Source organism: Olea europaea, unplaced genomic scaffold, assembly GCF_002742605.1.
Source record: "Olea europaea var. sylvestris unplaced genomic scaffold, O_europaea_v1 scaffold1063, whole genome shotgun sequence".
Classification (NCBI taxonomy): Eukaryota; Viridiplantae; Streptophyta; class Magnoliopsida; order Lamiales; family Oleaceae; genus Olea; species Olea europaea.
In genome coordinates this window covers 39,665-57,198 of record NW_019227980.1, presented here as the reverse complement: position 1 = coordinate 57,198, position 17,534 = coordinate 39,665, and positions in this window count along the sequence as shown.

The window sequence follows — 17,534 nt, the reverse complement described above, 5'->3', positions numbered from 1 at the left end:
CTCCAGCTTAATCATGTTTCCTCTTGTTTGTTTGCTTGCGTTAGTACTAATGTTCTGGAATTTGGAGTGCGAACTCTCTAGAGACGCGAGAATTTCAGAATTTGAATGTTTTTTGAAGTGAAGTTGGTCGGTTGATTTAACTTGTAAAGTTGACAATCAAACAAAAATTAGTTGGATTATATATTAAAATTAAAAATTGAAAGTAATTTAGTTAATCAATCTTTGAATATCTTTTGAAGTCAAATCGGTCAGTCGATTTAACTCGTAAAGTTGGTGTTGAACAAAAATTAGCCGGATTATATATTAAAATTTAAATTTTAAAGTAATTTAGTTAATCAATCAATTATTGTAGAGTTGCTTAACTAGTCACGGAGTGACTTCTATGCATTTTTAAGTTCGATAAAGATTTTTTTTTTTTATCATTATTCTAGAGGAATATTAAAATGCTATCGTTTACAAAACAACAGAAGTATTAGTTAATAAAAAATCATGTGTTCGAATAAGTTGCATTCCAGTTGAAGTAGCTGTGACATGGATTATCAACTTCTATTTGGAGAGTCGGGTCTTGATTCTCTTGAAACGAATTTTACACAAAAGCCATGTTTAGCAAATCTATATTAGTGGATCCACATTTGCGATCTTAGTTTCATTTTTTTGACACAATAATAGCGAAGCATGCATCAAGCTTCACAGAGCGAGCGAACCCAATTATATCGAAGGCAAAGTCGAACTAGAGTGGTCATAACAATTTCAAGTTCGATAATATGAGGAATTCGAGATAAACACCTACTTGACAGAGCATTAGAGCCTAGTAATAAGATCAGCAAATCTAACTTCATCATTTGAAATGTGTCAAGCTCTACATATACAATAATATTGTGCTCAATGCTCTATCATGTATTACGTGTTCAAAATGTTTAAGAAGTGACCTAACGTCTATTTTTAATCTAATAATGATATAGATTAAAGTCTGATTTTAATTTAAGTCAAAGTCAAACAATCAGTATTAATTACATCTTTCATGGGTCCCACAAATTTTCAACCACACATTTCAAAAACTTCTATCACAATCTACTAAAAATCTAATTTTAATTCTTACCAAACACTCTCATAATATGTGTCATCTTCGTTCTCCATACAAAACTATCGATCAATGCCCCATTTTTTAGAAAAATAACTCCGAAGTACGAGACCTGCATGAATGAGTTGTTGCCCGTCTAATGAAATTTCTTAATACTTATGAAGTTCTTTTAAGATACAATTAACGTAGAGCTCTTGGGCCAAATTGGGAAGGCCCCTATGAGGTCACTCAAGTGATAATTTTATCCCTTTATACTACATGCATTATGGGCGTTGTTGAATTGAATCTTGTACTTGTTCATTATAAATTTTTTGTCTTGTGAAATAATTTTTTTTTTTTCATTTTTTTCATGTTTCTTCCATCTAATAAATGACTAGCATCACTCGATTTTTTATTTTGTAATTCAGTAAATTAGAATGTAGAAATTGAATATAAATGAAATTAAATTTCGGAAGTTTATTCCCAAGATTTTCCTTGAATTTCCCTAGTGTTTTGAGAAGTTACTAAACATCAAAAGAAAAATCCATAAAGTAATGACGTTGAAAACATTTTTGATAAACTACATGAATACCCTAAAGAATCGAAACTTAAAAGCATATTTGGTTAGGCTAAAAATAAGTAAAAAGTTACTTTAAATAGTGCTTTATTTTTAAACACCTTGAATCTTCACCCTATGCCCCCATTCATTAGTTTAGTTCCTCGAATGGAAGGCATTTGTCGCAGAGCCACGATGCATGATGGAGCATCAACACACGATGTCCATCATCGTGATTTTATTTGCAATGCCTGCACGATGTCTGCCTTTAGCTTCTTTCATCCCCAAAACTTTTCTCATTAATTTCACTCTTGCGGCCCCCTTTGGTAAATTTACCGCAATCCCAAAAATCATTTTCCGCATGAATGTACGATCTCTCATATCCAACGAGACAATATTTATTTTTGAGGAAAATATTTTGCATGGAAAATCGTCGATCAAACACCACAATAATAGAAATTTGGATGAAAAATAACATTTTTCATGAAAAATAATGTCAATCAAGCACACTCGAAAAGTTTGTCACTAATATCCAGATTTCTTTCATACATTTGTGCTTCTTTGTGATCATAATTGAATGAATAAAAAATGAAAAATTGTTCCCTTATGTGTAAAATGCTCCATTGATAACGTGTCCTTTGGATAATAACATTCTTCTCTAATAATAATAATTAAAAACCCAACTTTCTAATCGGTCCAGAATCTTGATTATATTTTATTTCTGTGACTTTAATTATAGATTACATGAATAAAATAGTCAAATATGCAACCATTATCAACTATTAGAGGCAAATCCTAGTGGCAATGCAAATAATCACAATCAACTAAGAATATGAAGAAAGCTCGATCTTCTTCGACCAAGAAAAAGGATATTGATTCTTCTGGCATTCAACCAACCAGACCTGAATCCATGCTTGAATAATGATTTACGGATCAAAATATCATGTAGCGATCATCAAAATAAAATAAAATATGGTCTACTTAAAATAATTGCACTCATTTAATATCCAATTTATCTTTTCTCTTATCCCAACCAGTCACGATGATCCTTCGACAGAGAACTTGGCTATGTCAGTTCTTTCAATATGCTTCAAAGCGAGACGGGGACATCAACAAGTGTTGGAGTAATGTACTAGACCCAATTTTGATTTAACTATTGTAGATTGAAATGAATTAATTAGATTAATTGATTTTGAGTGTATCTAATAGGATTAGGTATGAAATATTAAGCTAGCATTATAGATAAGGAAAACTTAACATATTTCGGGATATTTTAAAGATCGACCAAGTCAAATTGCCATTTTTTCAGTTTAACAAAAAAAAATTGTCAACCGTCAAAATGGCCTTTTGTTGAGTAAAAGACAAAAATATCATTAAATAGTTTATACAATTATAAAGATAGAATTTTGTTTAAAACAACAAAAATACTCTTAAGTTACAACTTAAAAAACCAAACACATTTCACTTTATATTTAATTACTTTATTTAATTATTTATTTTAAACACTTACTCAAATAAAAAAATTAATATTTAATTTACTTTCTTGTTTGAATATTTCATTAATTAATTATCTTAATCGGTTAGTATATTATTTATAAAGCTATGTTTGAGCCACATTTTTCAAAAAGTATATATTTTTAAACAGTGATTTGACATAATTTCAACTACACATTCTTCAATAAAATAATATTACAAGTAAATAAAAAAATTTCTTTATTTTTTAATCACACATTTACCATTAATACACTATTAAAAATATATTCTTAGGAATATAACATGACTCGAACAAGGGCTTAATATTTAATTCCTTTATTTAGTTATTTATTTAATCACTTTTTTAAATAAAAAATTAATATTTACTTTGATTTCTCATTTAAATATTTAATTAATTAATTATCTTAACTGATTATGTGTATTTAATTATTTATTTTAAACACTTACCCAAATAAAAAAATTAATATTTAATTTGGTTACTCTTTTTAATATTTCATTAATTAATTATCTTAATTGACCCTTATTTAATTATTTATTTTAAACACTTACTCAAATGAAAAAATTAATATTTAATTTGGCTTCTCATTCAAATATTCTTTATTCCTATTACCTTAATTGGTTAGTATATTGTTTATTTAATATTTAATTATTTTAATTTAATCACTATATAAATAAAAAAATTAATTTTTTATTTTAATTTCTTATTTAAATATTTCTTTATTTAATTGTCTTAATCAGTTATGTATGTTATTTATTTATTGTTTAATTATTTATTTAATCACTTAATTAAATAAGAAAATTAATATTTAATTTAATTTAATATTTAGATANTTATGCATTTAAAAATTAATTACTTTATTTAATTATTTATTTAATCACTTATTTAAATAAAAGAATTAATATTTATTTTAATTTTTTATTTAAATATTTCATTAATTAATTATATATATATATTCTTTATTTAATATCTAATTACTTTGTTTAGTTATTTATTTAGAGGCTGTTTGGTAGCCATTTTCACCTACCCAAAATTAATTATTCAAATGTTGCCACCAATTTATCTGGCAAGCCCTGCGTAATTATACAGTACATTATTTTTTCTCTTTCCCTCACAATGCCCCTCCCTTTTGTCATCCACTTGTCTAACAACTCCATGCATGCATAAAAAGGTAGATAAATTTTTATCTTTTCTTGCCACCCACTTTTCTGACAATCCCATGCATAAAAAAAGTACATAAATTTTTCTTTTTTTCCCTCACAATGCCCCTCCCACCGACACTTTTTTGCTCCAACCTTCAGCTCCGAACCCGACAACAGTCTACCTACCCAAAACACTAGCCGAATATTTAAAGAACCTGTGCACTGCCCTTGATCTTTCACCTTCCCATACCGTGAACACGTCCAATAGCAATCGTTACCAGTTCCTGTCAGTTCCCAATTGCACGATGACGCCAGAACGACACAGCACCAGTGACAAACAATGGATCACGCTAAGAAACAGGTACGAATACTGCAATCTCCTTCCCTCCTCCACTTTCCCCCAATTTTCGTCGCTGCTAACCAATTCCTCCACTTCCCAGGCAGGACACCTTGTTGGAGGACCTTCCTACCCTGCGACGAGGACGTCACGACAGCCGGCCGCGAAGTCATATGCTCGCTGGAGCCCAGATGCCAACCGAGCCTTCATTGCGGAGTACGAGACCGCCATAGTCGAGGGCCACCGGAACGGGAAATATTTCACCAAACATAGTTGGGAATGGGTTGGCTCACTCTTCAACTCAGTGATCGGCCATAACTGGAGCTGGCAACAGCTAGGAAATCATTGGGATTCAATGTGCCGAACATACAAGCGTCTATCAGAGGTTGTCAATAGCAACAGGATTGAGTATAACGACGCTACCAGCCGAATAGTTGCTTCTAAAGAACAGTGGAACTGGAAGATTAAGGTAATGGATTCCTAATTTCTCAACAACCCATTTACCTGCAAGTGCGATTAGTGCGCCCACTTACTGCCTTTCCGATGCATTGTTGTGTCTTTACATTTGTATCAGACATCTTAGTCTGAAAACTGAATTGTATTGTACAAACAACTTTATTATAGTTCTTACTTAACCTTTTACTCATGTTCAATTTTCTCTGTTTTGATGGCAAGTATTGTGAGTGTAGATGAAAACATTGTTCATTACGTTAATGCCCAGACTAGCATCAAACGTCTGGTGTTCGTTATATGTCATTTTCACTGAACTTGTTTTGTCTCACAATGTGAATGCTTTGTGCTGCTTCTAGGAATACAAATTCATGTGTACAACCCATAAATCGAAATATTAATTTTGGCTTTTGTTCCAGTTATCATAAAGTTTTTTTCCTTTTGGGGTCTTTATTTCATGTTCATGTCAAGTAATAAGTTGAATGGACGAGCAAGAATTTCCTCCAACAATGTTGACAGGTGACTGACGTGTGTGATTAACAAGAAATGTGATAAAGTACCTCTTTAAGGTCTATGGTTAAATTTAAAATTTAAGCTGACGGTTGCATTAAGGGAGAAGATACGTTATTCAAATTTCGCAGAATAGATGTTGTTATACTATCAGTCGTTGATTTTTTATTGTATGAGACTTTAGTATCTGAGACTTGCTTCATCATCAGAGATGGGTATACCTATAGTTTGGTGTAGAATAGTATTACTACAAGTTTCAGTGTCTCATTAATGCTCAGCTTGTTTCAATGGAAGATAGCGGGAAGAAAATATGAATTTGCTGGATTCCAACTAAAATTGACATTCTTTCCCTTTTTACTTGGTTTCTGGGTAATGTCTCTTTATTTAAAGTGTTCATCTCATGTCTATGAACTGACTTGCTCATGTCATTTACTTCGTACTCAATATTTTTGATACATTTCGAATTGCATTTCCCTCTGGTACTCTCATTGTGGGTCCCGATTTATGTAGGAGAACGTGGTCTGTAAAGACTTCAAGGGCAGAGACGTCAACGAGATTTACATAAAATACCGTCAACTATTTGACGACAACTACGATGCAGACAAGTACGCTATCACTCCAACGAAGTTGTGCAGAGCAGGACTTAGTCTATGCAAAGATAGTGCGCTCGAGGACAATAGGGATGCAATCCCGATGGACGACGAGAGCAGTGGTTCGAGTGACAAGGTCGAACAGACGGTGGTCCGTGCCCACAAAAACGTTTCTAGCACCCTAGGCTGCAATAAATGAAGTCTTCCAGCGGGCAGCGGAGGGGTAGGAAAAAAAAGATGTCCGCTTGTGAAATGTCCTTCTTAGTAGACCACGCCACCAGTGCGGCGAAGGAAGTGGCGCCGAAGTTTCATATGATGATGGCTTCAAATGAAAGCGCTGACGCGAACTGTGTTGTAGCGACAGGCCGGCTCGAACGGCGTACACCTCTTTACTTTTATGCATGCCAGCTTTTGGCCCATAAGCAGTATCATGACATGCTCGTCGTCATAAGAGACGCAGACGAAAAATTTGAGTAGATCCAGTGGATTTTCAACTACCGGGGAAAGTAATTTTGGCAGTGATTGTGTTTTTTTAATATCTTTTACATTGCCGAGACCTATCTGTACACAAGTTGTTGTAATATTCTCATACACTATTATCCACTTGTTCATTATGACTTCAAATCTGGTACATGCTGGTGAATCTATTCCCGCGTTTGGCACTCAATTAAGGCAACAAAAAATAAAAAACAACGCTTTTCATGAACAACTTCGTTGCCTAATTGCCCTTGCATAGGTCGTCATGTTCCAAAGTTTCCCCTACCCAGCCAAATTTGTCAAACTGATGTAAATTGAACAATTTGTGTTTAAGACATATGTCTTTCTATTAATTTTTGTCTTCCAACGCATGACCATGCTTTTCCCAAAAATATTGCTAAGAGCTTAAACTTTAACAACATTTTGGTATAAGGTAAAAGTGTCTGTAACATGTGGTAGATTGCTTTAATTTTCCCGCACTTCAAGTGTTTTGATTTGTTTATATTATTTTGGTTGTGTGTTCAACGGTACTAATACATTGATTCCTGATTTTATTTCACTCTGTTTCGTGAACAAATATGTAAATTTGCATGAAGTTCATAGTATGTCATTTATCAACATGTATCTAATTACAATTATATGTATATAGGAGGTTACCTAAGAAATTTTATTTATCTTCATATCTGAAACTGGTGAATCATTGGATTCTCCTTTGGTACAGTGAGTGCTCAGATGGAAGTGACTTTGCCATGTTAGTATAATAATTCAAGTAGTTTATTTTTCAGCTTGACCATTAATAAGGGCAATAGCATTAGGATGTGTGCACGATATTGTCTCTAATGTTGGAGGAAGATTAGAATAATTTTGCAGACACCATTGTTCTATCAATTTGTGCACATGTCACATCTCAGCTTAAGCAAGAATCAGATTCCACCATGCTGCACAGTTCCCGAGTCACTTTTCCTAGATAAAAAAAAGTAGTAGCGCTGTGTGTTAAAATTGCAAGCACCAGGGAATAGGCGCATGTGATACGGTACTGGGAATGCACAGGCTCTATAAAATAATACGAATCAAGTGAGATGGAGCAATGTGAGGAGCTTTGAAGGTGCTGTGAGGAGGCCACAGTACTTACAACTGCTTAAATCACACACGCTTTCCTTTTGACATTGTTCCAGATGTTTGGCCTTGCGAATGATCGTAACTTCAACTGCGTTCTGCAGCCACATTTCGAGGCTGAGGACAAACTAGACAATGACCTTTTCCTAGCTTCTTTGGCAGTAGATGCAACGGCATGGGTTTCGTATTACAGAATCGTCGGGAGTGATGTACATGAGTACTATCGCACGCAGCGGCGTCGTATCCATTGATTTCCATTCGCAAGGAACGGTCACATATTCATGCTAAAGGCAATGAGCGAGAATGGACAGATGTGCTTTCAAGAATTTCGTATGTATCCCCCGATGCTGCGACATTTTGCACATATTTTGCGGGACGAGCATGGCCTGCGCAGTAGTCAGCAGGTTGACATTTACGAGCAAGTCGGCATGTTCCTATACATATTAGCGCATAGGATGGGATATCGTCAGGTGAATACGTTATTCAACCACTCGCTACAAATCGTATGTCACTATGTAAAAGAGGTCCTACGCGCGGTCATGTCACTGTCGGCGCGTTTGATACGATCGAGTCAGAACTACAACAAAGGTTTGTTGCCACATAGGCCCGACTTGCACAAGCACCCATTGTTCGAAGACTGCATTGGTGCTATAGACGGGACCCATGTCAGAGCGATACTACCGCGTAACGAGTGTGTACACTTCATAGGACGAAAAGGAGTTCCGATCCAAAATGTGTCCGTCGTATGCGATTTCAATTTATGTTTCACATTTGTGCTAGCAGGGTAAACTGGGAATACGCACGATAATCGACTACTTGTGCATGCCATCCACTCGCCGGACATTCATTTCCCGCTCCTAGGTCCCGAGAAGTACTATCTGGTGGATTGAGGACTTGCTCATCGGCCCGGGTATATGGCCCCGTACAAAGGTTCGAACATACTGTATTACTTCCAACAGTTTCGCGATGAGCGAATGGGATGGCGTCATCGATTTCGTAACGGTCGGGAGAAGTTTAACTTTAGACACTCATCCTATAGAAATGTCATCGAACATGCGTTTGGTGTGTAGAAAGAAAGATGGAAAATATTGAACCGCATGCGTAGCTACCCGTTCCGAACGCAAGTTGCCATTGTCGTGGCCACGATGGGCATACATAATTTCCTCCGACGAGTAGGAGTGGTGGACGAGGCGTTCACGAGAGCAGAGGAAGATGAAGATGCAGCAGAGGTGGAGCTGCAAAATGCAGATGACGAGATGCAGGCTGAAATGAATGTACCAAACTTGTAGTTGAGTCATTGGGACATACTTCGGGACTACATGGCACATCAGTCGTGATTGGGATCCGGTGTGTTAGAAATTCAACGTTGTAGTCGCGAAACTATTTTTCGTTTTCTCTCCTATTGTTGCGGGCAAAGGTACCCTTTTGTCTAAACGTAGCATCCACGCTAATTTGCGTTTTGCACTCATTGGAAATATTTATGTGCGGTTTTAATTTTTTCGCCATTGTTATCTCGATATTTCAGTGCGTAGATAAAGCGTCTATTTGTGCCACATTGTCCGTGTATTTTAATGAAAAAAATTACCGTTACATCCAGCATTACATTTTCAAACATTTACTAAAGTTGGACATCCATTTTGACAAGCAAACTGTATTTGTTATCATTATGTCAACAACAAAAATGTTAATAGACTGTCAGAGCAAAAATTAATTTAACGACCTTACAAAGAATAGAAGTGAACTTTGATCACTGCATTATCTATCTAAAACCACTACAGAATTTCAATAACTACGTTGAAAAGAAATTGTAAGACAGGGCATTACATAATAACTAGAGATAAAATCTTATATCAATAATAAACAAAGCTCTCAACTTTTTCATAACATTCCTTAATTATTCATGATTTCCCTGTACAATTACAAAGAAGCACATCCCCATTATGATTAGATACTATCAAAAATTAAATTCCTTCAGTTTACAATCAATTAAATCATATGTCTCGCAGTTTTTGTGTACAGTCAATGTAAAACATAGTTAAAATAAAAAATTGTATTTTAAACAAAAATATTCACATGATAACGAAGCGTGATTATATTCAAATACGGCAAAATGTGTATAACCAGGACGTACATTATTTCTGTACATTTGTCGTATAGTTCTCGAGATTACATACCTACATGTCTTGACAGTTCACATTATATTTGTCTTGAATGACAGTACGAGCATGAAAACACATACATATAGCAATGAACGACTATTCTTGGACACTGTTGCTAAAAAAAATTAACGATCACATAATCAAAGTGCAGCTAGCCACGACGTCTTTTTCACTGTTTAGGATGAAAAAAGTACTCGTTCTGACAAAGATCCATCGTAATCTTTCGTCTGTATAGTGACATCCTGTCCACTGAAACTGTTTCTATCGGATGCCCTAGAACGAAGCATTCTATATATTTGAGTACAAACATTATACAATTTGACCTGTACAAGAAATGCTTGTACGTTAGTCTAGTGTTCCATATACAAGAACTTAACAATGATAATAAATAAGAAGAGTTGAAATGTTCACCCATTATTTGGACATGGTAGATAAGGTATAATCTCCTACTTCATTCGTTCATTGCTATGTTTATCTATGTCTCGTCTGGTGGAAAGGGGTGAACACTGCAATAATTCTTGAACCATAGTGCATGTTGCTTTTGCATGTGCCTTGATTACATCTGGTGTGTGAACATTATTGCTGTAGTCGTATATCTGAAATTTTCAATCAGGAATATTGACCATGAAAAGATAACATTTATTGCCTGAATATGAGTTTGGAATTAATAAATACTTGCACCCCATCCACGGACGACTATTTACAGGCAATCTACCGTTGACATAGTCTTGTAGGCGAGTTCCATCTGGTTCACCTCTCTGGTTTCCCATTCAAAAGTCCAATTGCCACCTCATGTGACGAGAACATTTCTCTTCGAATTGAAAGTCGAAAATTGCATATTGTTTATCGATAATAGTACTAATTTCATTCATACGCCACTTCAATAACTTCAGCTCCACTCGATATGCTAATGAAATAAACACATGTAACATATGTTATACATATTAATTACGAAATCAAATTGATTGTGGTTGCTAACATTCCCGTACCACAATATTCAGATCTTTTGTTGGATCCATTAATGTTCTCAGTATGTCTATTCCGTAGATATTCCCACTGTCATCGTCCAAATATGCACTGTATAACATAATTGACATTAGTATCAAATAGATCAACACAGAATTTCTGGCATTGCAGTAATGATGTTTAGCAGTCGAACTAGTAAGAATGAGTAAATTTTGTTGCCCTGGTTCATATGTCGCTATGAAATTTCTAATTGTCTTGTACTTTTTCATGTCGTAGTCTTCTAAGGGACGATCTGTCAATAACGAAGACTGTGTGTATTTCCTTTCCTTTTCCCTTTCTCTTCTCCACCTTTCAACATGTTTGATTTGTTGAGACGTTGACGTCTCCTATTGGTGATCAGTAGGATTTTGACTTGCATGAGGAGAGACATCTTGTTGCATGGAATCTATAATTGCTTCCACGTTCGATTCCCAGTTAGATAATCTGTTCTACATATTCTCATTATGTTCGTCAATGTATGATCTCACGGAACATAAATTGGTATCAACATAACACCACATGTGCTCTTGTTACTGTTGGAATAATTATTCTTGTCTTTGCAAAACTGCCTAATAATGGGCTTATTGTATTTGTGATTCCTGGGCCATATGACTGTGAAACAAACTAGATAGAGAATTATCCATGTATGAATGTATACCATGTTGCATGTAATCTTGCAACGATTTGTTCTGTTTTTCGAACGGCAGCTTTTGGTTTTTAAGGATCGCATGGTTTAGGGCTCTTGGTTCTTCAACAAAGTCTGCCTTCAAGTTGCCACATAAATCGGACATATCTGATGCTGCCTGTACATACCCAACATTTCTTCCAAACGGTCTTCAGTTACATATCTTGAGGTACCAGAAGCAAAACTAGGCCCAATTCCAATTGAAGTTCTCGATGTACCATGACTTGTGGTTTGTTGCGCACGGATGTGACCCGGTATTGGTAGGGATGTAAACGAGCCGACTCACGAGCCTAATATTTCGGCACGGGCTCGTCCCGGTTAAAATGGTCGAGCTTTTTTGTGGGCTCGAACCGGGCCGAGCCAAAAAGAAAATGCTCAGCCCGAGCTTTTGCTCGGGCTTAAGCCTCAAAAATTTATTTATTTTTTTAAAAAAGCTTGCGAGCTCACGGGCCGGCTCGGGCAAATCCCATGTCCCCAAAAAAATGGGGCTCGGGTCTACCGAACCCCGAGCCGAGCCATGGGCGGCCCGAGCCGGCAAGCCTGATTGCCATCCCTAGGTATTGGTTGTGCTACATTCTCCAATTCTCCATTGACAATAGCATCTAATATAATGTGTTCATTGTTATCTGGCAGTGACAAATTTGAGTACCACGGTATTTCTAATTCTTCTTCCGTAGATTGCAGCACTGCAATGACTTCTATCTGTAATCATCGTAAACAAGTTCGTCTCATCAAATTTTTGAATATCAAGTTTTACCAATTTAATACAAACATCATTCGACGTTAGAATTAAAAAATTCATACCTCTTCAGTATCCAAAAATTCTTTAACAATTGCTTCCTTTAGTATTGTATTAGGCCTTCACTTGTACATTCGTGGACTCTGTGTCGTTTTATACCTACGACGTCCAAACTTTTGCTCGATCTGTGAAAATGCTTCATATATCCAATACTGCAACATAATTACTGATAAATGTCGATGTATATAATATATTTTTTTACAAAGAAATTATATGAAATACGTAAACAATTAGAATATGAACAACATACCTGAAATGCAAGTGGATAGTCTTATACAGCATACTTACATTCTGTTTGTTGGTTCTATTGCATCATTACTATTCATTCAAATTGCGACTCTTTTAACAAATTTAACAAAACGAAATATGCGTTATGGCCCCATGGATATGTAAGGAACTCATCAAGATATTCAACTATGCCCAAAGTTCTATAATTAATTTGTCTTGAAGTCGGTTTCAACACAAACTCCACCAGCATAACTAGTCCCAACTTAAATTTATCTTCTTCGACGTCACACATATGGAAAGTTTCAAAAAGCATTCTATTGCTAATTCTTTTTACCCCATTAAAATATTGATATTTAAGACGATCGTTATTATAGTCAATTTCAATGGATGGTTCATGACAAGATAGTCCAGTAATTAGGCATAATTCTTGCATGCCGAATTTGGCAACATGGTCATCTAACTGTATCCAAAATTCATTATTTTTGCCACAATGTACAATTCGCATTATAAATTCATGTACCAAATTACTATTAAATTGTTTTTCTTGTCCCCTGAATATAACTCTGTAAACAAATTCACAAAAATTATTACACAGTAAATAACATTGTTGATCGACATCTATGAATTATACAAAATCTTTAATGTATTCACGATTTGGATACTGGACGATGGTACAGAAAACCATTGATCTGGAGAGAAAACGTATTCTAAAGACATATGCGTAAATTACACAATAATAAATAGTCTCAAACAAATATATTATTTTGTTTAAAAAAATCCAATATACAAAATGAACGTAAAAAAAATGTAAAATTGATCGTAAATAATATTTTAAAACAAATCTAATTTTGTTTAAAAAAATCACATCCTAAAACCTGAAAACAATAAAATAGAAAAAAAGAACAACAAATATTTCTCCATGCAATGTCACAATCTGTGACACTGTCACGGAGACATTCTTCGTGTGTGTCACGGAGACGCAGCGACACTTGCGTCGTCTGAAACGATTTTTTTCAATAAAATTATATTCTCGTGTCACGAACACATTTTTTTCTTTGACAACTTACTATTAATTAGCAAAAATCTTGAATAAAATTTTGGTTTGCTTACCTTTTTTGGTCCAATGAGTACTTTTTTGGAGTAAATGTGTGAGAAACTTTTCAAGTAAATGTCTTGCAAAATGAATGTTGCAAATGAGACTGTAATTAAAAAGTGTGGAGGGTGAATGCGAGGATAATGAGTGATTATGAGAAGGAGCCTCTACTTAAAAAGTGTGCATGCATATGACAAGTCCTTGTTCATTGTGTGGAGAGGTTTGAATGTCAGTAACAAATTTGTTGTGTTATGAATATTTGAGTGAATGGTTTGGATGGATTTTGTATGGGAATATATTCTTTCGTTGTTATGTTGTGAACTTTTTTTACACATTCGGATATATATATCAATGGTTTCTTTACACATCAATATTGTGACTTGTTGTCTTGCAATAATTAGAACGTTTCGACAAATTTTAATTTTATTTAATTTATTAAATCTAACCATTTTCTTTTGGAGTGTTGGCGAAAAAATATTTCTCATCCTCGTCTTTGTCATATTGATGGAATCGGTGCGTGTGTAGAAACAATTTAAAGTAGGGACAAACAAGGGCAGAGATGAGAATTCAACCATTTTGAATTTGAATTGAAGAATAAAATATGAGATTGACCCCCCATTGATTTGATAGAAGAGATGCATTTTGACAATTAATGACTACCAAAAGGGGACTTAATCACTTAATTAAATAAAAAAATTAATATTTAATTTAATTTAATTTCTTATTTAGATATTTCATTTATAAATTATCCTAATTGGTTGTGTATATTATGTATTTAATATTTCATTACCTTATTTAATTATTATTTTAATAACTTATTTGAATAAAAAAATTAATTTTAAAATATTGATTAATTATTTAAATATTTCAGTAATTAATTATCTTAATTGGTTATGTATATTATTTGTAATTAATATTTACTTACTTTATTTTAATTACTTATTTAAATAAAAACATTATACCATAATGTACAAGTGGTATAATATTATTGGAGAGTTAAAAACAATTTTTTCGATCTGCCACTCATCGAATTTCATACATCCTTATAAATTAATACACGTAAAATTATTCAATATTTAATTTGATTTCTCATTAAATATTTCTTTATTAATTACCTTAATTAGTTACTTTATGTAATTATTTATTTTAAACACTTAATCAAATAAAAAATTAATATTTAATTTAATTTCTTCTTTAAATATTTCATTAATTAATTATCTTAATTAGTTATGTATATTGTTTATTTAAATTTTATTACTTCATTAAACTATTTATTTAATCACTTATTCGAATAGAAAATTAGTATTTAATTTAATTTATTCTTTAAATATATGATTAATTAATTTTCTTAATTGATTATGTATATTATTTATTTAATATTTAATTAGAACATAAATCATACGGTGCATGAGAATATCTAGCAGAGTTGGGAGTCGAACATTAAGCACGATCACATTTTCAAGACATCGAACATTATTCAAAAATGTCGAAATTATATTTCCTCTACCAAATGAAGTCGAGTGGGAGTTCCCGATTATATTATTTTATTCTCTATCCAACGAATGTGTAATATCTATTTAAATCGTATGTATTTTCTATTTATAGTATGCTATTGATTTCCTCAATTTTCTCTATTTATAGTGGTATTATTAATTACATGAAAATTGACCCGACGAATATGTAATATCTACTTAAATCGTATGTACTCTCTATTTATAGTATGTTAATGATTCCCTCAATTTTCTTTATTTATAGTGTGTGATATATGTAATTAAGAGTAATTAATTATTTATTATACAATTACATAAAAACTAAAGTATTACAAATGTTTAAAAAAAATGCTTACAATTTAAATTATTACAACTATGGATCACAATGTACATAAAAGAATGCTTACATTTAAAAAAATGCTTACGTTTTAATGTGTGTTTAGTTTATCAACTCTACGTCACGTTCGATGCTAAAAATTTTATGTACTTCAATTAGAGTTGTCAATGGATTGGATTTTAATCCAAATCCGATTTGGATCTGATGAAATTAATGGGAGATAGATTTAGGGTCTCAATTCGATAATCCAATCGAGATTCGAATCCGATAATCTGTTAACTAAATGAATCAACGGATTGGATTTTGATCTGAATCCGATGAAATTAATGGGAGATGGATTTAGGGTCTTAATCCGATAATCCAATCGAGATTCTAATCCAATACTCGAGTAACTAAATGAATAAAATATAAATATAGGTTAATCCGATCCGTTATCACTAAAATATTTCAAGAGGAGTTTCCTTTAAAAATGAGTTAAAAGAGTATCACTTGAATTGAAAAAAAAAATTGATTTGGGCTTTCTAATATAATAAGTGAGCCCATCAATATAGTTCAAATATTTTTTAAAATAAAAAAAATAATTAAAATCTTGTTGAGTCTATGATTTTCAATGAAAAATAAATTTTTATTTATTCTAATTTTTTCAATTTCCGATAGGATTATCGGATTGGATATCCGATAACATAATAAATCGGATATGGATTTAACATTCAAATATCCGTCGGATTATTGGATTGGATCGGATTGGATAGGATAATTATTCTTAATGGATCAGATCGGATTTGAGCAGATCCGATCCATATATCCGATTCATTTATAACCCTAACTTCAATGCTAATATTCCACAATCACCCTGACTCAATTTAACGGAAGAGGTTGGGCAACGTACTGTCGACGGATGTTCTCTTCTTTGCCTCAATCATGTATGGAGAAACAATGTGTTGTGACAGCAATCTAATCCTCTTACTAACCATTTGCTCTGGCACTTCAAAACATGTTCTTACAGGGTGTCGCTTCCATTGCCATTTCCGGCATAATTGTCACGTCATCCAAAGTTGCGACATTGTCTGTCAAGTTGGGGGTCATCTCCAGCATAGTTACGTATATTAAGCCCCCATTTGGTTTTCATTCTTTCCCCATTAAAATGAAAAATATGACCGCTATCCATTACATAAAGCTACCAAATTTGAATTTTTATCTCTTGTGCGGGGTCCATAACGGCTATATTTTTCATTCTTATTCTTACAAAACTAAGAAACAAACGCCCCCTAAATAAAAAAATAATATTTAATTTATTTTCTTATTTAGATATTTCATTTATAAATTATCTTAATTGGTTGTGTGTATTATGTATTTAATATTTCATTACCTTATTTAAATAAATTTTACAATATAATTATTATTTCATAAATAAAAAAATATATACAGTTATTTCATAAATACAATTATTACAATTATTTTGTTCCTCTCTACTGGCACCTCTCCCATCCCTATTGACATTCATAACGATTTTAATGAAATATCTGTGTACACTCACCCCCTCCACGCCACCCTCCCTGTCACCATCTTCGCTACCCTCTCTGTCATTGTTTGGGACCTCATTGCTTGTCGGCTGTATCTCATCAAATATAACTCTGACCCTCCTCCTCGATCAACGGTGTCAGTTCAATGAGTACTTCAAACTGACATATTTACATTTCATCGAGTTAATGACCATGTATTGAAATTTCGAAATGACGTACAACATAAATCACAAATGAATAATACGTACCTCAGGATCGTCGATGAGAGCTGATAACTGTTATCTCTGTCCCCATAAATAGTTGTTGAATGTGTCAATGTCATCAACAACCTCCAAATGAAAAGATGTCGATTGACGTCTTCTTGTGATAACATCTCAGTATGCTCTCTAGAATACACATCGTTCCCAACTTCAAATTGTTAGACATATCATCGCATTCCCTGAATGCGTCTCCTAACTGTACTAGAGTTACCGTCGTAAGCAGAA